Source organism: Anser brachyrhynchus (assembly GCF_964034855.1).
Source record: "Anser brachyrhynchus genome assembly, chromosome: 4".
Classification (NCBI taxonomy): domain Eukaryota; kingdom Metazoa; phylum Chordata; class Aves; order Anseriformes; family Anatidae; genus Anser; species Anser brachyrhynchus.
In genome coordinates, this window is record NC_137698.1 from 8,868,085 (window position 1) to 8,892,546 (window position 24,462).

General features: G+C 42.9%; 1 protein-coding gene and 1 long non-coding RNA gene across 6 annotated transcripts in view; both read left to right on the forward strand.

The window, feature by feature from the left end:
- The window catches only part of UNC5C (unc-5 netrin receptor C), a 250,298-nt gene that overhangs the window by 101,262 nt on the left and 124,574 nt on the right, over positions 1-24,462 (forward strand). The window lies entirely within an intron of this gene.
- Positions 661-24,261, forward strand: LOC308194773. The gene is made up of 2 exons (XR_013950855.1): positions 661-6,609; positions 10,354-24,261. It is a non-coding gene; the product is annotated as an uncharacterized lncRNA (long non-coding RNA).

Sequence of the window (24,462 nt, forward strand, 5' to 3'; positions counted from 1 at the left end):
TCAGCAGCCGTGTGCGCTTCCGAGGAGCTGATTTTGCATAAGAAAAAAAGATTGCAACGTTACTTTGTAGTCTCCTGCACTACTTGTAGGTCCTTGAAAATGTGCAAGAGCAGACAGGGCTTGGCTGTGCTGCTTTCCTGTGCTTACCCCCTTTACAGAGGGGATGTTCTCTTACCAGCAACAACCTAAAGGTCTGAACTTCTTACAGACTGTTCAGTCCTACCTCAGGACTTGATTCGTCTCTAGCACCTTCCTGCCTATGCTTCTGCTCAGCTACTGGCAGTCATGATTCTTTTTTTCTGCAGTGCTGGGGAAAAACTGCAAACTCAGAGAGCTGCTGCTTGTCCTTGCTGGAGCAGTAATTAAGGAACTTGCTGCATTAACATGCACGATGTGAAGCCAGAGCGCGTTCTCTCCTGAGAGCCCGTGGAGAGAGAGATAGCAGGATTTTATCGTAGGTCTTCGTCTGGACTAATTGAACTGTCATAAGCAGCGCATCAGTTAAGAAGGTCAGCTATATCTCCATTGTGAAATCCACAATTTACAATGCAGCTTTCTTTGGAGCACATCCTGGCCTTGCTGCAAGGCCTCTGACTCCAGAGGCGGTGGGGAGAGGTCAAAAAAAAGAAAAACGGGGGGGGGGGGGGGGGGGGGGGGGGAGAGAAAAAAAAAAAAAAGGTTAGGACCTAATTGAAATTAGGAGTAATCCTATTTTAGAGAATGTTTTCTTAACAGATTGCTGCAACACTCTGCCTTAAGGTTTGGATTAAATTGCCGGTGGCAGAGAGAAGCTCCATTAGGGCTGTCATTTCCAAAGGATTTTCCGTGGACTTTCCTCTCCTTTCTTCCCCCGATCTCAGGTACAATGCAAGGAGCATTAACCAGGGCCAGAGTGGGCCAAGAGGATGAACTTTTCATTACTATGCAAATGTAGGCAATCTGGGAAATTAATATTTCATGCGTGCCTCTCTTCACAAGGAGTGTTTTGATTACAGGCTCCTTGTCCCTGGGCTGGACGCCTGGTTGAGAGGGCTCTTGTCATCAGCAGGGTCCTGAGCTCGTTTTTGTTCTGTGAGGGCTGTTTTGGGGGAAGCAGCCAGGCTGGCTGCCCTGTAACAGGAGCACAGCACCAGCATTCGTCCCGAGCCTTGGAGCTAAAGCAGCACGTTGGCCCCCCAGCACCGTCTGAGGGTCGAAGCACCAACTGCATCCGCGCCTGGTGTGCTGTGCTCCCCCAGGGCTGGAGCCGGCAGCAGGCACGCTGCCCAAAAAAAGCCTGATGTCCTTGGGAATACGGAGCTGGGGCTGGATCCTGCTCCCCTCCTCTCTTGCTCAGCCACTTTTGCAAGGAGCAGCTGCAATTTCACCTTCATTAAGCCTTGCAGCACTGCGAGGTAAGTAAACGCTGCCGTGCCATTTGCTCAGCGCCACACCATTGTTAAGTGGCGCGGCTCAAGTGACGTATGGCTGCAGCTGAGGATGGGTCTTGGGATTCGAGTGCTTCCTTGCTCTTTTCTTCACCGTGCTTTTTAATCACAATATATACACGAGGCAGAAGTGTGAGTCAGTACGTACCGCAAACTGAGCCCTCGTAGGCAGCACGCTGCTTCAGATGCACTCACCCAGGAGGAGTAAGAGCCTTTTAATGCATTCAAAGCATTAATAAGCTTAAAGTGGATTTGAAAAAAAAAAAAAGGTAAGAGAATTGTGAATTAAATATTGATCTTGGTATTTCATTGTTGAATTACAGACATTCAATCGCTCATGGATTATTCTGCCGTCGAATCATAGCAGCTAGAGATGGAAAAAATGTACAATTATCCCATTCATCTCCTTGCCAATGGAAGAGTGTTCCCCACAGTACATTCTCGTAGTGGTTGAAGTTGATTACTTAATTCCAATTACTGACAGTCTACTAATTGCTTAGGCTGTATTCCAATTTTTGTCAGCCCTCCCGTCATGTTAACTCCTTAGCTAGAGGTCTGTCCTGCTTTCTGGAGGGAGAACGTGGAAATGGTTTCAAACAGGAACTTTTAAAACAAGCCAAAGTTTTCCCTTGATCTTTGTTCTGTTCACCTTCATTTCTGACCCAATTTGCTCTTGATCCACCTGCACTTTACAAAATAAACAAGCGAACGAAAATGACTCAAAATGAGTCAATTAAGGAGAGCAGACATTTGTCAGCGTTTCCCAGCTGTGGTTATTTTCCTTCACATGTGCTCTGGTCACTAGCCTCCGTTGGATGGCTTTCTGATTTTACATACTTCTAAATAAATTAAGGCAAAAGATCTCTGCCAAAATCTCAAGCATCAGATTCACATAATTTTTTCCCTGCCATTAGAGAACTATCCTCCAGCAAGCCCTAATTTCAGCAATTAGTCTCAGTTAAAAGGAAATAGTAGCGCTCTGTGTTACTCATTGCTAAACGTACACCTCAGCCCTTCCCCATCTTATTTCACCTTAAAGCTGCCCTTTTCTCCCCCAGGCCATTTTACTGTCAGGGAAAAATCAGATGTGTTCTGGCAAACACCGGAGGGCAACGGGCAGTTTTCTGACTGCCCAAACTCCTTTAAATCATTTATTTATTCACCCATACATTTGGCCAGCGAATGTGGATGAGTGAGGGCTTCTTGATGAGTCTGGGCAGCCAGGAGGGTGCCAGATGGAAAGGCTGGCAGGGAAAGGGGGCACGGGAGAGCAAGGGCAAGTCTGCGAAGTTTATTTAAAAGAGAAAGAGCTGGTAATGGAGCCAGGAGGTAAAGGCTGGCGTGGGTCTGGGGACAAGACGAAATGGCTGAAGGTGGATAAAAGGACTTTTCTGGTGCATGTATGTTCAGTGCGGAAGCACATAGTGAAAGGCAGCTGGGGTGACTGCAGCGGACTGGGAGGATGCACAGCACCCCTGGGCAATGCTCGGCACCCCAGAGGGGCAGGGCGACCAAGGGTCTGGCGAGCCAGCTGCACCATGAAGTTCAGCCAGCTCCGGAGGTGATGTGAGTGTGAAACAAAAGCCTGGCATCTCAGAGCAGCCCCGGGAAGCCTCTGAAGGGACCGTGGTAAAGAGGCTTAGTTTTGACAGGTGGGGGCACGGCACTCCCAAATGAAATGACACCAGATAAATGACTGTCATTTTCAACTGCATCTCCAGAGCAGAGTTTTGTGAAGGAAGATTTCTGGGCACAAAGGGAGGAATTTGACTGTTACCAGGGGTTGCGGTCAGAAAAGATGAAGTCGGTAGAAGAAAGTGCACTTTTTAAAGAAGTTTATGGAAGACAGACAGCCGTGTGAAAGCAATTCTATTAGACTTCAGGCACACGAAGCTAAAGAATTCTGCTCAGTCACGAGATGACACAGAGATACGTCAAGCTTTCAGTCTGAGAGCTTATAAAATGCCTTAAACGCTTGGCTTCGCTCTTGCTTTGAACACCCCAATTGAGAGCTGAGCAAAAGAATAGCTGGGGAGCAAATGGGCTGAAAATGAGCCTGTGTGGCAGAGCTGCTGCTCTGGGGGCACGTGGCCACGCAGCTTCATCATGTCTGCAACCTGATGAAATGAACTAGGCAAAGGGGAAGGAGAAAGAAGGAAGGGAAAATGTTAAATCTTTAAGTTGAGTTAATCGTTAATTATTAAATTTAAGTTGAGCCTGGAGTTCAGGTAACAGAGTGAAGTAGAGGTTTACAGGAGTTATTTTAATGTTTCAGTAGCTGTGGTGAAGATCGTGGTTGCAGTTATGGCTGGCAGTGTAGAGTAACCTACAGGAGACATTATCTCTCCTTAAGAGTACATGGCCTGTGACAGGGATGCTGTATGTTAGCTCGGAGTGTAATATTAAAAGGAGCTACTGTCTCCCATGGTAGTTGCTTATGAAAGAAATGTATTGCCAGTTACTGTAGCAATGCTATGTAATCCCCAAAGCAATTCCCATTACCACCTCCAAACAATAGCTCATGGATTTTTATCTTCCTCTATTTGATGATTCACATGGCCGTTCTCCCAAAATGTGAATTGTGTCTCTATTAGTTCTGGCTCTCTAAAGCAACAAATCAGCTCAATTCTTTCTGCTTACCGTATGTTACTGTACAGCTCATGGCACGTACTCTTGACCACTCTCAAACCTCAGCATATTCTGAATATTTCTGTCCCTTATAATGTGAGTCCAAGCTAAAAAGATGATAAGATGTTGCAGGAGATATTGTCCCATGAGTCCCACGCCTTAGGCTTATCTGTTAGACATTATTTTTTTTTGTTTGTTTTAATAGCACATCATTTTGTGCTCACAGCTATCCCATTCTTTAACTCGGGGCTGTCTATACTTAGAAGATTTTCAAAGTTCACTTACTTTCGTTAATCTCCATGCCAATTCTGATGATTAGATACATATATGTGCTTAAGCAGCTGGAAAAAAAAATGCTACAAAGAAGAAGGGATTAAACATCTCTCTGTGTTCTTGTGGGACAAGGCTGAAGGGGGCTGAGATTACAGGAAAGGAGATTTGGGTAGATTTCCCAAATAGTCTTTCAAAAAAGGAGAATAATTAACCACCAAAATGATTGTCTGGAGAAGTGGTCAGGTCTGCACAGAAAGCAATTAAAATCCATTTGGATGCCTGTTGAAAGAATGCGCTAAGATCATTCCTAGATCTTGCTTGTGGACTGAAGGGTGACATCTATTTCTAGTGATTCCCAAGGGTCAGGTCACACTCACTAGATCTGCTATATACCTTCTGCATCCTTCCTGAACTCTAACGTGTAGTTTGCCCCACTAACAGGGTAGGTGGACGAGGTAGTGTAGGGGAAAACACAGAGATTTGTCCTGTCTCACACTCAGGGCACCTTACTGGTCTGTGTGCACAACAGCTAGAGCAGGAATCATATGCACAACCAAAACCTGTACTGTCAAATTCTTCCTGTCCTGCAGTAAAGGAGAAATAGGAAGAAACTCCAGGCGTTTCACAGCAGTTCCTACCATCCTGCCTGGATTTAACTCACCTTGTCCAGGCTGAGTGATAGGATTAAAATGCTGTAAACCTCAAAAATATTGCTGTTTTGGGGACTGTGCACTGGTTTCAAAACACAACATAATTGCAAAGAAAAGTCAATTACTTTATTTTGAGTTAAGTAGAAAGATATACAGTCCGACAGGGAGCGAACTTTTTGCAAACAAAAATAGCCGAAGTCAGCAAGGCAGAAATGAATAAATGAGTGGGCAATGGGCAAATGCCCTTCTGTTTCCGTTTAAACTGTAATGGTCTTCTCTTCCAAGGTTGCTCTCCAGCTAAACCTTAAGCAGTTGTGAACAGAAGTTTTAGGATCTCCTTCCTGAATAAATAATGGTTCTGGAAAGCAGCTGCAGATTTACAGGGCAGTGATAAATGGCTGCAGAGGTCTTGACGCTCCATTAACACTGGTGTGTACACTGTGTGCCCCCAGATCGTACAGCGTGGTTCACAACTCTTCCGTCCACCCTGTGAACTTTCTTTGAAGAGCAATCAACCTCCATCCAGGATGGACGCTGTAATGGACACCTGGAGGAGATTACAGAGCTCTGATCTCGCAGCTCTTCTTGCAGTAGATGCTGCCATTGAGGCAGCTCTAGAAAGAAGACAAAGCTTGCAGGGCTGGACCATGCAGAGCCTGGTCCTGAAAGCCCCTTCTTTTCTGGAGAGGAAGAGGTAGTTTCTACTTCTTTTGCCGTGCTGTGATTAGCTACTTCACAGAGCAGTATTGAAGAATTTGGTTCCGGGGCTAAAGACACTTTTGGGCGAGTGCTGATCACACGTGGCCCATCTGGCTGCTAGGAAGACTTTCCAGCAGTCTGTGCTGCCCAAATGCAGTAATACCGTCATTCCTGCCTGCTGGAGCATGGACTTCTGAACCGCTCGGTGTGATTACTTGCTTACATTTATGCTACAGAACTGCTACGTGATCCACGTTGTGCATGAAATGAATACGTACAGGTGAGAATGGAAAACCAAGTGAGCAGAAGTGTGTTTTCACTTCTAATTTTTTCATTTGGCTTTGCACCCGAAGGAAGGCTTTGGGAACGTCAAGGCTGGCCTGCCAAGTGAAGGAGCTGAGGAAGTGTGTTGATGCGTGTGTGTTTTAGAAACAACCATCCTTGTTTTGGGTGTAGTTTCCCAGGTGAAACAAGAGAAGCGTTCCCTTCCCCCTGCACACAACTCTGACAGATTGATGTAGTGTGCACAGGAAGAAAAGAAATGCTTGTCCCCAAATTATTTCCCATATTTTCGAGAGAAACGATCCATAATGTTTTTTTCCCCCTAATTCTTAGCTCTGAAAGTTGTGCTTTTACTCTTTAATAGATGGCTGTGTTTGATGAAGCTTTTTGAACTGGTTAAATGGTCAGGTGTCAAAGATCTATAGGCAGCTGGTGTTTGTTTAGTAAACGATGTCCCTGTTGTTGTAGTAAAAGACAGGCCTCGGAAGGCTGTAAATACACTCTGTTCCCATGCATCATACCTCTGTCCAAAGGAACATTTCAGACCTTTGGTTGTTTGGTCTCCAGTTTCTTTCCTTTTCATTACATTTCTTCCTCCCTCTTTTCCACCAGGTTATTACGCTGAAACAAGACCAAAGCAAGTAATTCAGGTAATAACCCTTTCAGAAGGAAGCAGCATTCTCTGTGTACGCTGGTTGACATTGCAATCTTTGTCATTGCCATTTGCGGACAATCCGTGCTCCGATGTTACTTGGATAACATGACAAAGATGACAACAAATGTGTATTGGCGGGTACCACAGCAAAGTGCTCCTACCTGCATTGAAAAGTGTCAAAGGGAAATGGTGGATCTTAGTTTATTTTCCAAAGTTGATTGTATGTCTGCATTGAGGGGCGTTGGAAAGGAAGCTTAGCAAAGAGAATGTATATAGCAGGGCTGTTTCTTGCCTGTGGCTCCTCATTTTAGTCCTATTGTGGTTGTTCTTGTAGATGTAGAAGAATTTTAGGTAACTTACAGGGCCAGTAAAGCCTCGCCAAGATCCCAAAGCTCATCAGACATTTGTTTGAATATCTAAATCTGTAAGGTCAGAAAAAAAAAGTGGCTTTTGAGAACCATTTTAGTAGAAATACATTTCCAATACGAAAGTTTGTGTTCTTCCTGGTTTCACACAGACTGATATAATTTAGGAATAGCTTGTCTTGTGGTGTCCTGACCATTTTGTTCCTGGTTCTGTGACATGAAATGGTAGTTTGGTCCAAGGCTTGGAAAATAGAAGGTTTGGAAAGTACTTCTGCAGTAAACAGGAGCTAACCTTTCATTGTCTTGGATACCACATGGTCTTTATTATCAACTGATCTGGAGTTCCTGGGCTGTTTCATCTCTTTTGTCTTAGCCATAACCTGCAGCTGCCAGCCTGCTTGGCTGGAAACATCAGTGCAGTGAAAATCAGAATGGAAAAAACTCTGAACAGGTCTTACAGGTGGCACTGGGTGGGTTTGTTTTGGAGTCAAATCCATCTCGAGCTTGAAGACATCTGAATCCAGAAGGAGAATGTATTTGAAAGAGGAAAACAAATTGTAAGTACTTTGAACCTTGAGGGGGATTCATGCTCTTATCAAACTCTCAGCCTAAGCTTTCCAAATAAGAGCAATCTGTGCCCTTAACTCTTTAGGTAGTAAATAAAAGCATCTGAAATTTCACTTCCAGTGAACAAGTGGCAGAAAAACCAGGAACACAGAGCCTTGAACTGTCCTCTGGTTAACATCTTAAAGTCTCCGGATCTATTATTGGGAAGTCAGTATCCTGTAGGATCTAGGCATATCCTGTGGTCAGTGTTGCATTTGAACGTGTTTTAACAGATGCGCTTATGATTTAAAAAATAACTTTAATTCAGGACCACAACTAGGTGCTGGAGGAAGTCCTTTCCTGGTAGGAAGAGAGTTAAATTTACATTCCTCACCAAAAGGTCATGAGGACAAGGAAGGGTAATATTGCAGGTTTTCTGATACTCTTCTGAAAGAACATAGTCATTTGTGCAGAGTAGAGGAGAAGCACGGCTGGAGGAGAAGCACGATCTCTTTATTTTATTTTATTTTTCCCTCCAAGCACATCTAGCAGAATTAGAACTGCAATAAAACTGTCCTGATAATTATGCAGATCTGTGAAAATGCAGATTTCCTCAAACAACCTTTTGCTCTTACTGTGCTTCTTTTTAGCTGTGAAGCTGCAGATTTTAAGCCTCCCCTTCTGAAACAACATTTTACTGAAAAAAATATGTATTTTTTTCTGACTTTCTTCTGGCTTCACTTTCTGTCCTCTGCATTGATACTCCAAAGGAAGATCTTTGAGAGAACCAAATAATTGGAATCTTCAGGGTACGGATTGTTCATTTTCCACTAAATATGAAACCCATCATGCTGAACTCTGAATACAGCGGGATGCACTTAGCAGGTTATAAAAATGAAAATAAAAGGATACTGACTGAAAGGAGAAGGAAAAAAAATCATGAAAGTGACATTTGTTCAACTCATACTAAATATACAAAACTATTTTAGCTGCTTTCATAACAGATACCATGCAAAAAGACCTAATTAATTTTATCTTCATGCTGCTATAAAATCTGTATAATTCTTTTGGCCACCAAAATGTCTGAGGTACGTTATATCATTCATACAGACTTCACTCCTTAGATAAAGAAATCACATTTAATCTCTTCCTCACTTTATCTGCGGAATGATCTGCCCATGAGCAGCTCCAAATCTTAGCAGGGAAATAAGTGTAAGTAATAACAACCCGATAAATTCTGGAAGAAACCTTAAAGAGAAGGCATGTTCGCATCAGGCAGAGACTGATGCAGAAATAGAGGAGCACATACTGTGCGAATGCAATTGTGTTTAAAGGCATAATGTCTTCTCAGCATATTGAAGAGATGAAGCACTTCTGCAGGAGGTCACAGTAGCCTTACAATTCCCACAAGGGTAATGGAGGGAAGGCTGACAATAGCCAGTGAAGCCCTAATTCCGTGCATAGTTACAGGGAACCAAATCCATTTCTGCAAACCCTTCAGCCAGGCTCATTTTTGGTTTCTCCTGCTGGAAAGCAGCAAACACTTTGTGTATTGGCAAAGAAAGGGATGTGGGCAAGGCCCTCAAAGCAAAGTGCTGGTCCAGTTGAGTTGCAGGCAGTGGCAAAAAATGTAGGAAAAGCGTGCAGGAATGCAGGATAGGAACTTCCAGTTGCCCTTAGGTTTTGGGAATAGGTACCATGTGTTCTTTGCAAGGCTGGAGCCAGGTAAGTTCTTGCATTTCAGGTGTTGATCTTCACTGCTGGCCACTTCAGCCTTCAGTGTACATTACAGGCTGCTCAGTATGCCCGAGCCGAATGTATTGATCTGCAAGGATGCTGGGGAGAGAAAATGACACAGTCTGCTGGAATTCTGTTAGGGCAACACAAATGAATATAATTTACAGGTTAGCAAGTGGATGATCAGTGATTTGTTCTCCAGAAATATCTGAGAAGGAGGATGGATGAGTAGATTGATTTCAAATTTAAACATGAAACTGCCTCATTTTAGGGTTTCATTATCAGCTCAGAACTCGGCCACAGTTTGATGAATGGTTTTCTCTGTTGTGTAGAGCTTTCAGGAAGCTTTGGTGCGGTTTCAGGCAATCTTGGGCTGAATTCAGCTATATATAAGAATCTGAGTAAATCTGGGTTAGTGTATGATTTCATGCATCTAGTACAGAGCAATCAACAAAGTACGTAACAGTAGGGTTTTTTTTTTTGTTGTTGCTTTTTTTTTTTCCCTATATAGAGACTAATGCAGAAAAAAAGCTACTGTCCAATACAGACAAATTTGCAGGAGACTTCAGTTGCTGATTGGGTATGCAGGCACATTATTTTTTAACCCCCAAAGATCCAACTTTTGACATTTTATGCTTGTTGGCTCATCTGAATATGAATCATGATATTAAACTTTTTTATCTCCTGCAAAGTGAGAGCATGAGAATTAGTCGTGCAATATTCACTGCATTAAGCCTGCTGAATCCAGAAGCCAAGCTGTGGTCAAGTGGCCTTTGGGGAAAGCCCGTGGGATACCTGTGGCCATTCAGCACGCAGTGGGTGCAAAGCTGCATTCAGAAGTGGAAAAAGTAAATGCCATAGAAGGCATCTCAACTTTCAACTACAAATTTCAATAGCTTCTTTATATTCAGAGGCTGGAAATGATTTGCCACATCCTTACTGCTTTTGCAGTGCTGTTTCCTTGAAGATCGTGTGCGAGTGCATGATGTCCATGCACCTACCCCTGTACCAGGAAAGCAATGTCCCTAGACCTAGAAATGATACCTTCACCCTGCCCAGCCCTCCCACCGGGTTCATTCCTCTCTTCGCAGGTGGTGACTTTGGCTGTGGTATAAAGGATGGGAGCAATCCACCGAGTGCCTCTTGGGGCAAGTAAACAGACTGGCAGAGGAAAGGGGCAGATGTGGGATGGGCAAATCCATACCTGCCCATCTCGAATACTCATTGCATAGCTTCTGAGGAAGGAGTAACATGCTCCACAGGACAGGGTGAAGAAATGCACCCTCCCCACTGAGCCAGCTGCAGCCTGATGTGGAGCATCGCTTGCCCCCCAGTCTGATGCTGCTCCCTGCCACTTTCTCCGAGCAGATCACAGAACTACAATCTAGTCTACAGTGATTTGTTGTTTTTTTAAAGATAGCAACATCTTCTCCAGGCTGGCTTGCTTTCAACCACATAATAAGTTCGTATTTGTTACAACATGGGAAGCCTGTTGGAATATAGGACAGAGAGACTGCCCTATGTTGCAGGATTTTTTCACTTAACAAATGCTCATTTATCAAGCTGCTGAGGGAAAAGAAACCCAGCTATTTCTGCCTGTGTCCCTGCAGGGATTTTAAACACACCTTTAAAGGTATAAACAGAACTGAAACCCCAAAGGATTTAAACACAGACATGAATCACATGCAAGTTTTTAGAAGTATAAGCTCCGTCTTTATTATATTTTTACTGATTCTAGAAAACACCTTAAACCTTGTATTTAGAAATGCTTCCTATATTTCTCTTTGTGCATTTGTCTTTGCATAGTCTGCACATTTCAAGGAGCCTTTTAAAAAAAAAAAAAATACCGGATTTGGATTGTGCTTCGCTTTTTCCTTCTCTAAGTCATTTCCTTGGCAGTGATTGTACTTAACATTTATGCCTAAACTAATAGGCAGAATGGATGTCATTGGCCCTGATTCTCTTCTCTTTACCGGTCAAAGGGTAACTGAAGTTAAGATAATTATTTTGCTTCAAAATTGCTATCAGTGGCTTATGCCTGGAAAATAATAATTGTTTCAGTATGTACAATGCGTTTAGTTTTTGCATATAACACGCACACACGAAAAACTACTTGAAGAATCACACCTACTTTTTCTGTCCTCTACTCACCTTATTTTTGATACAACTATAAAAGAAAAAGCTAGACTGGTTCTTCTTCGAGGATATGGCTTCAATCACAGGATGTTGAATTGCACTCTACAATATTTTGGAGGTTCTAACGAGAACAAAAGTCAAGAAAATTGAGAACAGCAGGGAGGGCCTTTCTGTTCAGAGGTAGATTACTTTATCTTTAATCCTCTTGCCTTCCTTGCGCCTGATTTGATATGCACATACACGCATCCATGTGTACACACCTCCTTGTACAGTTTAAGTTTCCCTTGCCCTCCCTCAGAGCCAGAAGCATAAATCTTGTTTCTCTAATAAAGGCATTTAAAGCACAAAGTTATGAAAATATTCTCTCTATCTCTATGTTGGGTATGTCATTGGCAGTAGGAAGCATTTATCTTCCCTGTCACTTAGTTTCTTGCTGAAGTCTCCAGGGACCACAACATTTGGTTTTCCTGAAATTTTCAATAAAGGACAGGCAAATAATGTCTTTCCCCACTATGCTTTCCAAAGCGTAAGTCTACCAAGGGTGTCTTGCAGGGACAATTAAACCGTGCCGCTGCCCGAGCTGGGGTGGACACTGTTATTGCAGCATTTGTCCCCTTCCTGACAAATCGCATTATTCCTGTGGCCGCGGACCATTAGCGGGCCCAGGGGAGCCAGGATGTGATGGCAAAAAACCGCCTGCCCCTGGCAGAGCTCACCCAGGCCAGGGCTCCTCTGAGACCTGCAGTGCTTGGGGAGCGAGCGGAAAAAGGGTGAGCAGGAGCTCATTTGGGTGCTCCCTTGGGCTTGCTTCTCTCCTAGTTTTGCAGTGCTGTGTCTCAGAGGGCATTTTCCAAGGGTTTCTCTTCCTGACCAAGTATTTGAAACTACACTGTTTCGCTAAAATATCCCTTTTTATGTTTTTCTTGGACTTTTTATTTAGTTTTTCTTGCTACCTGATTGATTTAGTTTCAGTTTTTGTCTTCTCTTGCAGCCCAGACAGGGAGGACAGCAGATGTAATGGTCTAGCTGGGGTTTTGAGGTCTGTGCAGCAAAACCCGGCTGGAGCTTGTCACCTCACGTGTGCCTCAGGAGCAAATACAGCCTTGACACTGCTCATCGCATTAAATGGAGCAATCCTAGATGGCAGTTCTCACCTTGAGACACTAACATGAGGGGGACAGGCAAATATTAAGAGATCAATAATTAAAGCCTTAACTCAAGGTGAAAGTCTTCCCCTGTTCAGTCCTGATCCCAAACGTTCAGCTGCAAAATCCCCAAAGAGGCCAGTTCGCAATTCTCACCAATCCTTTATCTAACCTAATCTTCTTATACACTGTGCTTGGGTGAAAATTCTCTTTTATTGCGTTAAATAGACTGGTCTGACTTGCTCAGCAGTTCAGGTTAGCATCTTGACTTCTAGGCAGAGCCCTATTGATAGTTGCAACCACTGGAAAACATGATGCTTCTCTCTCTCTCAGAAAGGCAGGTAATTTGTTTGATGGTCTCATTCTCCAGGAATTTTTAGATTTTGTTAACACTTGTTAAAAATATTTTTCATTTACTCTGGACAAAATGCATATGGTTAAACACCATAGTTACGCAGATTTCTGCTGCTAGAACTTACATAGGGTTTACGTGGAAGCATGTGAATCAAGCGGTTAAGGAGTTAATGTATAACAACGTAAGATTTTTTCCTCCAGTTCTCTTGCTACCTTTGATGCAGACAACGCAACATTTAGTGCAGGTGCTTTGTTGGGAATCTCAATAACTTGCAGTAATGATTACTAAAGATAATCAGCCTCTGTCTACAAGAGAAAAATTGCTGCAGTTGGGTAGTTTATCTTCTCTGGGATCCAAGATCAGGCACAGTAGCATAACTGCACAGCCAGCTGACACAGCTGTTTTAAGGTTGTGTCACACAGTCTTCAACCATGAGATTGGTGAGATGTTGTGGTGCTTGGTAGGTTTGGTGGTCTCAGCATGGTCACTGAATTCCTAAAATGTTCCTCCCGAGGACTATAGCTAGCATTCCTACATTTCCAGTATTTATTTTTTTCCTGCAAAGTTCTTCTGCTTGCAGAAGGATCAGGAGCCCTGGCTTTGGTGGCATTGCCCTGCTCTTCTGCCCTGTTTCTCTAAACATAGCACAGTGCTCTGCTTATGCACAGCTAAAAATAAATGTTGTGTGATCAACAACTGTGTTTTAAAGATAATTTGGTAAGGAAGTGCATCATTTAAAGCTACTGCTTTTAGAAAGAATTTGCCTTCTACTTACTGTGAAGATAAAGAGTCCTTCATTTGCTTTGGTGCTTACTAGGCAGATTTAATTGGATGTAGCTAAGCTTTAGAAGCACTGGTCAGTTCTAAGATTTGGGAGTGCACCTTGACTGAATCCCAAATCTTCATTAGAGTAAGACCTGTGTGCATGGGAGCATAGCCCCCAGGCATGCTGCAAGAACTCGAAGTCAGCAGCAAGCTCCTGTACAGGCAGAGATGGAGCAGCTCAGAGATGACAGTGCATAGGAGTGATGACAGAGACAGGAGATGAAGAAAACTGAGAGATAAAATAAGTCTTTTTTCTTCACTTTTTTTTTTTTTCTTTTGAGTGGGGAAAAAAAAAGGCTTTTGAGAAAAAACAAGGATTATACATCTGGCACCTGAGTTTGCATCTATGCTACACAGAAGTTCATCCAGCATCTATGAGTTTAGATCTCGATTCTAATAGTAAGTGTTATATAATGTTCCTCATTTCACTGGTTCAGCTGAATAAAGTACAAATAACAGAAACAGTATCTATGACGAAGAGCGAACTTTAAAAGTTCTTACTGTTTTAAATAAGCTCGGTTAGTTTGTACATCCAGTTGGTTTCATTAATCTGAAGGGGTATCTCTGTGGAATAAATGGGATAGTTCTTAATTTCTCAGGTTTTCTTCAAAGCATCATTATGTATTTCATTTATTGTATAGGCAGTATTCATCTTGATAACCTCTTGTTTTTTGAGATCTAAGACAATATTTGAAAATGAATTCAGCCCATCAGTCTTATTGAGAAGCGATCTACAGCAAGAGTTTCACAGCAAACTCATTCTGAAAGTGTCGTTTTGGCCCCTCACTGCAGTCTCTCCTTCCAGAAGTCCACTAGTTAGCCTGGGGCAGCAATTACCAACCTTATCAGGAGCCCTGTCACCAAAATGGCTGTGCACATATTTGTGTCCCCTGGTGTCACTAGTGCTACTGAGTGGGAAATGTAGCAAATTACAGAGACCTAAAGATTTGGCAGATTCAGAGGTTGAGTTGTGGGGACTTAATAGGGACGTCATAAATCAGTGTGGGTTTTTTTTGTTTGTTTTGGTTTGGTTTGGTTTTGGTTTTTTTGTACTAATGTTCTGCTTTGGTCTGCTAAATATGACTTGAAAGTTACCTTTCTAATGTATTCCAATTAAAGGGCAGATCTTGCTTCTTGAAAAAAGGCATTCTAAATACTACGTAAAACAAAAATGGTGCGTTTCCCCCTAGGTTATTATCTGTTGCCAGCCCAGTGGATGTGTAGGTTGTAAAACAGAGCATCTCAAATGGCATTAGATACCTACGTTTAGGCAACTAATATCAACCTTTTGTATGGTGATGGCAGTATAATTAATTCATACTATATAATAAAATATGCATAAGTAATTCATATTCTAATGAAAAAGGATATTCTCATTGCCTACTGTTAATAGAAGGCCACGGTGCTGAAACAAAATTTTGAGATTTTCCTTACACATGTTCACACATATGGAGAATATATGCTTTGATTTCTTACTGTGCTGGGCATATCATCCAAGACACAAGAAACAAAGTTGCATTAGAAAATATATAATCAATCTCAGCCTTGAAAGCAGTGTTAAAAATGGAAATTTGGCTTAGGTTCTGTTTGCATGTTTATGGTACGAAATAAAATGTATTGGGAGACAAGTATTAAATGGGAACTCATCGGAAATGATGAGAATAGGGAAGGTCTGTATAGCCAAAAGGAAATAACGAGCTCATGCTGTAGTGTATCAGGATCAGCAAGTCACAGAAGTCAGCAGGTCCCTCAAGATATTAGGGAGTAATCAGAGAAGGTAAGAATGTTGCGGATGCTTTCCACGATTTCTTTTCCTAGGTCTTTGCCACTGAGAATGATGAATAAACTTGAAGTGGGAGAATTCCAGAGGGTAAAGGTGCCATCTCTTTGACAGATGTTTCAGAAAAAAAATCTCTCTCTATATATGTATTTTTATGTGTGTGTGTGTGTGTGTATAAAAAGGAAGAACTCAGGAAATTAAATGTCAATAAATCACTGGGACCAGATGGCATTCATCTGAGATTTCTAAAAAACTCAGTACCAGAGTTACTATAAAAATATATATAGATTGTCACTGAAAACAACCTTATCTATTAAATGAGAACAGTTGTCAACTGAAAAGACTTTTTAAATGACAAGAATGGAGGCAGGAATTATCTGGTGGCCACTGAATTCAGTCTCCATGGTAGGAAAACAGATTTATGATGTTTTACTGAATTAGCATACTACTGCATTCGATTTGCTCAGTCTCTGACTGTCTTAACAAAAATAATACTGAAAGCAATGCAGAAAATTGCTGGCTGATTGGAACATGGATATATATCTATATTTAAATGCCTTGTTTTAAAGGTTTGGGTGTGGTGGTTGTTATTATTAGTCTGTTAATGAAATTTGTTGACTAGAGGGTGAGGGTAAAGTTAGATCTGTTCAGAGATTAAGAGAGGGAACTAGATGACTGAGGTTACAGGTAGAAAAGAGAATGCAAGGTCTCGTACAAAGGCTGCTAGCTTTGCCCCCGTAGGAGGAGGCTGCTGAAGTGTAGCTGGAGGGTTCAAACCCATAGCAGGTGTTGTTAAACACACCGTGAGTAGGGAGGGGGAGGAATGAGGTGACTGTTGGCACAAAGGGAGCCGATTTGTCCAACACAGTGCACTGAAAAGTCCTAAGAAAGCTAGAAACCTGGGCAATATAGTTCAAGATAGGCAGGTGTAGTACAATGCACGTTAGAAAGAAGAGCTTGGCAAGCATTCAGGCAAGTTTTGGCTTAACTCTAGCCACCCCTAGAGAAGATAAAGGGATGGGAGGTAAAATCCTGTCCCTTCTGTGGCGGAGCACCAGTGTCCTGAGTCCTTCTTGAAAAAAATCATCCTAGGGCTTGTGGGAAGGTAGAAAAAGACTGCGTGTAGTGGGGGTGCCCGAGGTGGGCACCAGTCACATCAGTGTCAGATAAGCACTGCCTGGCTCGTCTATCATAGAGTCACGGGATCATAGAAAGGTTTGGGGTGGAAGGGATCTTAAAGACGGTCTGATTCCAACCCCTCTGACGTGGGCAGCCTCAGGGCTGCTCTCAGTCTATTCTGTGTTTGAGCACCCAGCTTGTGTTTGAGCTCGGGATTACCCCAGCCCAGGTGCAGTCTGTGCCCCTGTAGTGATGCTACCTGTGACTGTCTCCCTGTGTGTTTGTGCAACACATCGGTTAGCTTTCCTCTGGCATCTGGCAGGTTTCCCTACCCATGCCAGCACAAACAAGCATCATTAACCTTACGGAGCCAAGCGTCTCCGAAGATAGGCCAGCTGTGTGGCAGAGAAAGAGGAGCAGGGTACCCAAATGTTGCACTTTGTTAAGGAGATAACGTTGTGTGTTCTGCCTTTTCACTTTTAAGGGATTCACTTTTCGCTCATTTTGTTCTGACAAAAATAAAAAAAAAAAATGTAAAAGGTAAGCAAAGAAGAGTAAGGAAAGGCTCCCCCCAAATGGGAGGAATAGTAGATAGAAGTGAGAAAAAAAAGATTTGGCAATCAGAACTCGAAGCAGTGCTAGGAAATTGATTTGTCTCCCTTCCTATGCACCAGCTGTAACTAATGACTTGGAGGATGGTACTGAAGCAGGCCCTTGCCATGTACCCCAACTGACTGCTCCCTTTCACTTCAAAGTACGTGATAGGGGAAAAGTCTGCTTTATCTCCTCTACTCAGAGCAGCAATAAAGTCCCACTCATACTCCTTTTACTTCCAGCAAGAAGTCTGTGCCGCTGATATTTTCCAGCTCAGCTCTGCAAAGCAAACATCGAGAGACCGTTTTTTAAATGCCAGCTGAGATCTTGTTTCCTCCGTGGGATCAAAAGGCTGGACTTTTCACAAAAGATTTATAGGCATCTCTTCCAAATTCTCAGCGCTCGGTTGAATAGGCATTCTGCCTGCTCAAGAGTTGGATTGATAACTCAGTGCAGTGGGGATAAAGTATTAGCTTCTGGTGTTTGCCAAAAATTTTGTATCAGGATATTCTAAAGGAGCAGGAACGCGAGCTTCTGTGCCTGACATTACAAAGCCTGTCTCGGGAAGCAAATATCATGTGGTTTGGAGCTTAACAAGAGGACGCATTTTGTTCGGCAGCGTGGGGAGACTTTGAAAGGTCAGAAGAATGGGACTTTCTTCCACGATGATTTTTTTTCCTAATTAGACAAAAGACAACTTTTCATCCCAAGGAAAGCCTGCCTTCTCCAGCTCCCTCATTTCCTCTCAGAGAGCGCTGTTGGCAGAACAAGGGCTCGCCTCTGAAATCATTGTTACCAATTACACAGAAAAGATAATTCCACTGAGAAAGCATAGACCAAACTTTATCTCATTAAGACAAAGTCCAGATGCTCCGTTTATGTGTGTTTTAAAACCAGCACTGTAAAGTCCTCCAGATATGTTTAATTGGCAAGGGAAAACAGTACAAAAGGGTAATAGTTCCACTCCTTTGTTTTTAATTAACAACTGTGGTGTATAGTCTCCTCTCCAAATACAGATTTGAGCAAGGAAATATTTCTGGCATGCCAAAGTCTTTGCAGGTGTAAGTTGCAGGAGCAAAAGAAAAGGTCTCTCTGATGGCCAGGAGATACTGCAGAGACTCTCTAAGGTAGAGCAATGTCAGCAAGAAATCAAGGTGCCAGAAATGTGAGAAATGATGTCAAATTGTCAGCTTTGTTATTTTCAGGCTAGGAAGGTGGAAAAAAAAAGCCATCCTTTCAGGTCTTTGGCAGGGGAACACTCCACTCTGTGAGCAGGGGTGAGAAAGCCCCTCTCCTGGTTAGCTGGGCTGCCTGAAAGCCCTCCTTGGAGAGGGTGATTGGAGACATAGATGCCTTTGTCTCAATTTGCAGATACTTAGTACTACAAATTCCCCATGGGGACAAGCTCACAGGTAATTGAGAGTAGCGTTTTACACAGGAAGAGTAGAAAAAAAAAAGAAAGAAAAAACACCTGTATTTAGACAATTCTCATTGGAAAATTGTAACCCAAGGGTGTAATAAGGATGCCAATGTTATGAAATAGAAACAGGCCTTGGACATACTGAATTAAGGAGTAAGAGGAGCCCAGACAATTAATGACAAAATTGCTCTTAAATATAAATGAGAACTTAGGATAATGTTTTTTGATAATAATCTCTTTATTGTAATAGCACAATGAAGTGATCCACACTCCTTGCCTTGTACAGAAGAGCTTGTGTAAATGCCCTCTATCACCTCCAGACCAGCCTTGGATGTTTGGCGTGAACCATGCTGTCAGCCATCACTTCCCGAGCACATCGACAGAGTCTGACTCCCTTTATCCCAAGCGCTGAATTTTGCTGGGGGCTCCAATGGCTCTATATTGCACCGGCACGACCAGGGCTGTGATATAAGATGAGACGTGGTACGTAAATGGTGTTGCCCCTGAAGTTTCTGCTTCATGGTGAGCACTGTGGGGATGCACGCTGCAGCCCAGCAGCTCTTGGCAGGGAAAAGAGTGAAGGCTTGATGTCAGGCCTCTGCTTGCGAGGCGAACAGTGGCAGCCTTTTTTCAGTGCCTTGTTTGGAGTAACCCAGTAAGGCTTTTAAATATGCCTCTTGGAAATCACACGCTGGAAGACTGCACGTAGCCGTAGCGCGGGAGGCAGCACGGAGCCGCTCCCTTATCTGCTGATGGAGGCTCCACAAAAGAGCACGGCGAACACCCAGGCGCCGGGCTGTCTCCCCACGGAGGGCTGCTCGCAGTCCCGTCTCATGTCTGTGCTGCTTTATAGGTCACTGCTTCTCCCTCTGAGGAGCGGATAAGGCTCTCACTAAGACGAAGGACAAAATCCCTGTTGACATCGGCAGGAGCAAAACCCAGCTCTTGTGAGTTAAGTGGGATGTATAAGGACGGGTCTCTGTCCCAGAGAAGAAAACCTCTAACTTTTTAGAGCGTGGTTGCATTCATCTATGCAGGCGACCCAAAAACAGTATCGTAAGCATCCCAGCTCCCTTAAGTGCTTTCTGGGGGAAGCGCCAAGCGCACCAGAGCTTTATGGTATTCCTCTTGCCTCCTGACTAAAGGGTCTGACCCCAATACTTGCTAGTGCAGCCAAGAAGCATCTCCTTTTTGTGCTAAAAAGGTAGGGTATGGGAAGAGCCTGGAGGCTGGTTGTTGCCCAAAGGGCTGCAAATCCTTTCCAGCTCTCCTCTGCAGACTTGAAATCTGGATACAACTTACGCTCTCACCCCTGGACAGCCTGTGCCACCCCTGGCAGTGAAGGAAAAGTGAGGCATCTTTGCTGTACCGTCAGGATGCACTTTGCTAGGGATAGGGTTAATTGGCTTTTTAGGGCTGCGGGAGGGAAAGGAGGGAGAGCTGACAGCTGTTTCATTAGTCGGATGTTGAATAAAGCAGTTAAGAGACCTCACCCACCAGAGTTAACCTTTCCTGCCTGCATTTCAAAGCTTGGCAGTGAGGTTAGGTTTGAAAAGGCTGATGGGGTGGGGAAGGGGAGGTTAATGTGTTTTATTACAGTCAGCTAAGGAAAAAAAAAAATAAGCTTTACTTCTGTGATGACCTGAATTATTCTCTCCTACTCTAAATGAAATGATGGCTCACCTGGGAGAAGAGAGAGGGGATTTAAAGCCAAATAATGATTCATAAAATCCATTGCCACAAGATAAATAAGTTTTGAAGAACCTCCAGTGCTCTGCCAGCTTGTGCTCTGCGCACAGAAACCTTATAGCTGAAAGCCATTAAGTCAATTAATACCGTACAATACATCAGAGCTGCTTCACGCCAGCAGAAGGTCAACTCAAGGGAATGATGTCCTGGTCCGACTGATATCCTTGGGCTAGAAACTTCCTGCCAGGGCACCATCCCAGCAGCACAGGGCAGCATGTGGCTGCTTGGCTTTTGTGGTTTGCAACTGCTGCACAGGCTTTTCTTGTTCTGCTCCTGTCTCCCGAAACTTGCTTTCTTTTTGTAGCTTCCAGGCCAGCATCAGTGTCTCTTGGCAGAAATTCGCAGGACCGGTGCCCCACAGGAAAGTGTCCTTAGGGTTGGTATCTTTAGGGCTGGTCTTGTGAGCCAGGGAGCCGTGCTGCTCTGCGTTACATTATACTGAAGCCCGTGCTCCTGGACACCACCAGATTTTGCTGTTCTCCACACCGGTGGCAATTTGAAGGAAACCCACGGCCTGTCGGTGTGCAGGAGGAGAGCAGGAGCCCCACTGTGGCGAGCATGTTCTGCAGAATTAAGTGATAAGTCAGTCCGGGTCCCCACCTGGCCTCGTCAAAGGGCAGGCAGGGAGACGTGCAGCAGGGAGGTGGGGCGGGCTGGGGGGGCAGGCTCGGTTTGAATGTTTGCCCTTTGAATTAATTCTGGTTGACCTACTTCAGCAATGATTGAAGAATTTTTTATTCAGTTTGCCCTGATCTATCCCCTGGTGAGCGTGCGCTTGTTATTTTTTAATGAAACCATTTTCACAGCCTGTTGTTTTAGGTGTTGCGAATGGAGGCGAGCGAGGTTATTTTTTTGGTTCGTGTTCAGTTTTTTTGTTTCTTGGGGGTTCCCAGTGCCACGCGGTCGCTTTTAGCTGCCTGCTCACAGTGTGCTCCACATTCCTCGCCCTCAGCTCAGCAGGACTGTTTTCACAGCAGATAAAAATAGTGTGAGGATATAATTGATGATTAAAAAAGGCGCTCTCTTGTAGGAGTCATAACTGAGTATTTTTGTCTTTCCCTGGGTGTCACGTGGAGGTAGACTTGAGAAGCATCTTGCTCTGGCTTTAAACTTCTCTGGAGCAGTGGTGTTTGAGCCTCTAGACACAGGATATATGTGGGATGGGATGCACAGAAGTAACTGTAAGAAATAGCAATTAATTTGTGCCCTGCATTTAGGTTTAGCACAAAGGACTTGCCGTATGGGATGAGATCACCGATCCATCTTGTTTTCTATCCTGATGAAATTCCGGCATCTCTCCTCTCCCATCACAGCACATGTTGTATGCATATTCTCCCTCCAAGGCAGTATCACTGCAAGCACAACACCAAGCGGTGAGATCCTGAGGTCCCTGCGTTTTGGGGAGTTCTGCTTCACAAGGATTGCAGTTACTCTCCTCTGCACTGAGGCTTTTGTTGTAGAGGCTGCAGCAATGGCTTAGTGACTGTGCAGGTCCAATGTTGATTTTTGAAGGTATTGCTCTAGCTCTGAGGTGGCAGGTATTGCAAATTTCTTTAAGAAAGTAAGCTCTGGATTTCAGTCTGTGAAAGAATCATGAAAAAGTATTATTTCTAAAGATCCAGATGACTAGAAGTAAAATAATAAAGATCCTCATTTTTTTTTTAAGTGAATACTTCTTAGGCAACTGTCATTGGTATCTGTTTAAAATAACAATTACTGGATTAAAAGAAAAATTGACCAAATGCAGTAACCTTTTCCTAATACAGAAATAAAACTATTCTTAGAGAGGAATAACATATCATTTTTACTTGCTTTATCATATCACTGTGATCAGCCACATGAATTAAGGGACATACGAATTGAAAGTGGAAAAAAAAAGAAAAAGGAAGCCTTTATCATAAACAAAGACATACAGCTTTACTCCTCCTTCTCAGTATAACTTGCCAGGAACAGATTTCATAATGGGACACTATTATCATAACTTTAATCTTGTTTAAATTCAAAACTCTTCCTGCAAGCCTTGAGGCCTAGAGAAAAGACCTTTAGTGAGTTATCTTAAGAAAGCAGATTGCCTGTGAATCACTTCTTATAGTCTATAAAATCCTTTGTAATTTACAGAACAGCTGTCCATAATAAAACATCAGAAAAGCTCTACTTTGAGTTCTTAAAATGAAATAAACATAATGCAGAAAAATACACTTAGGTGGAACGCAGTTACAGAGGTGTAGGTGCCAGCTAGAACCTTTTTACCACTTTACGACTAAAAAGTTAGAAAAGGCTGTCAGATTAAATAATAGACAATAAAAAATCACAGAGGAGCATCAAAATGCTCAAAGATCATCAGGGCTTCTAGAAAGAATGCAACCTCTAATGAATTTGAGTCGGGGAAAACATTTCTAAATGCAGGTTTTGTTACATCATTTACCTTCAGGTTTTTCAGTTACTCTTCTTTTTGATGTTTCTTACAAGTCGCAAGATATTTTCAAGGTTATAAGAAGAGTTGCTCTAACATTGCAGTGCAATAGGGGTTCACTTAGCGTAAGCTGGCCATGAAGAGGACAAATGGAGCCTTTTTTATCCCGTGGCTACTTAGAAAAATAGCATTCATGATACTGATCCTACCTAAATGTCTTCATAACTTACGGATGTGTTTTTTGAAATGAAATTTCCCTTAAAGTCAGGTGCCAGTTAAAATAACATTGATGCCTATTTTTCTACCACCTTTGATCCTTGAAGACCTTAAACTTACTTTGGTATCACCGGAACATCCATAATTCACTGACAGAGTTTAGGAAATGGTAGGGTGGGGAACAAAATACGGACCCGCAGGCAGGTGTTTTTCAAGACAACCTTTTACCTCGGTTGGGAACAAAGTTGCTCCTTCTGATGTTCTTTCTGGGATTCTCCAGAGCGGGCTTCTGTTTTGAATAATTTTCCTGTGTTTTTTTAAGGAAATGTCTCCGGCTCAATTTTTTTTGGAACTGGATTAGCAGCAGTGGCAAGCCTATCCACCATGGAAAATATCCCTTCTTGAAAAGCAGTTAGCATTCAAACAAGTCAACGTGAGCTCAGGAGACACCCTGCTCTTACGGCACTTGAGGAGGTGGAAGTAAGCAACTAGATTTTGGTGGCAAAAATGTACCAAAACTGCACCTCTTTTCATTTTTATTCTATACGAATACTTGTGCTTCTTTGTTGACATAGCAATTGCCTCTATAGTAACCTCACAGTGATTGCATTGCAGTAGCTCTGGACACCTGATGATACAATAAGTGTAATTTGCAACATGTGATGGCCTTTATATAAAAAACAGGGTTACTTGAACTATGTTGTTTGTGCTTCTGTCTCATCAAATGAGAAATTTGAGAGAAAACAGTTATCATGCCCATTACTATGTGAGTTATTTATTATTTTAAAGACTTCGCGGTATTCTTTACAGGTTTGTTTCCTTTGCCCAGTGTTAATAAACAGATGAGACAGGAAAACATAGTGGATTCTTTAGCGATCTGTTAGTTTGGTCAGCATGTATTAATTGTTGCAATGTAAAGGCATAGCTTTCTGAAGGGTAGGAGACGTGTGTACCTAAGTAGTTGGAAAAAAAAAAAAAAAAGAAAAAAGAAAGAAAAAGAAAGATTAACCTAATTGCAAAACTACAGCAACTCCTTCATCCAAAAAGGAACATGAAGATCTGTCAAAGACAGATTTCATATCAGCTTTTTCCTTGTGTTCAGTTCAAAACTGACAAGCAGCATTATCTGAATGGGGGCACTGAGAACACATTTGTGATCTGACCAGAGGAATTATGGATAACACAAAGGCTGAATTCAGCAAATGAACTGTGGAATAAAAGGATTTTAATTCTGCTGCAGGAAAAAATAAATAAATAAATAAATAAAGCTTGATACACCGTATATGTGACCTCCCTACAACCACTTCCATAGTCCAAGGCTCCAGGATATCTCCCATACCAGTGAGTAAGCCAGGACTGGGAGTAAGGAAGAGTGTTACAAGCCACAGTAGTTAAGACTGAAAAAAGAGAGGGAGTGAGAACAAAAGATAACCTATGCAACAAACACC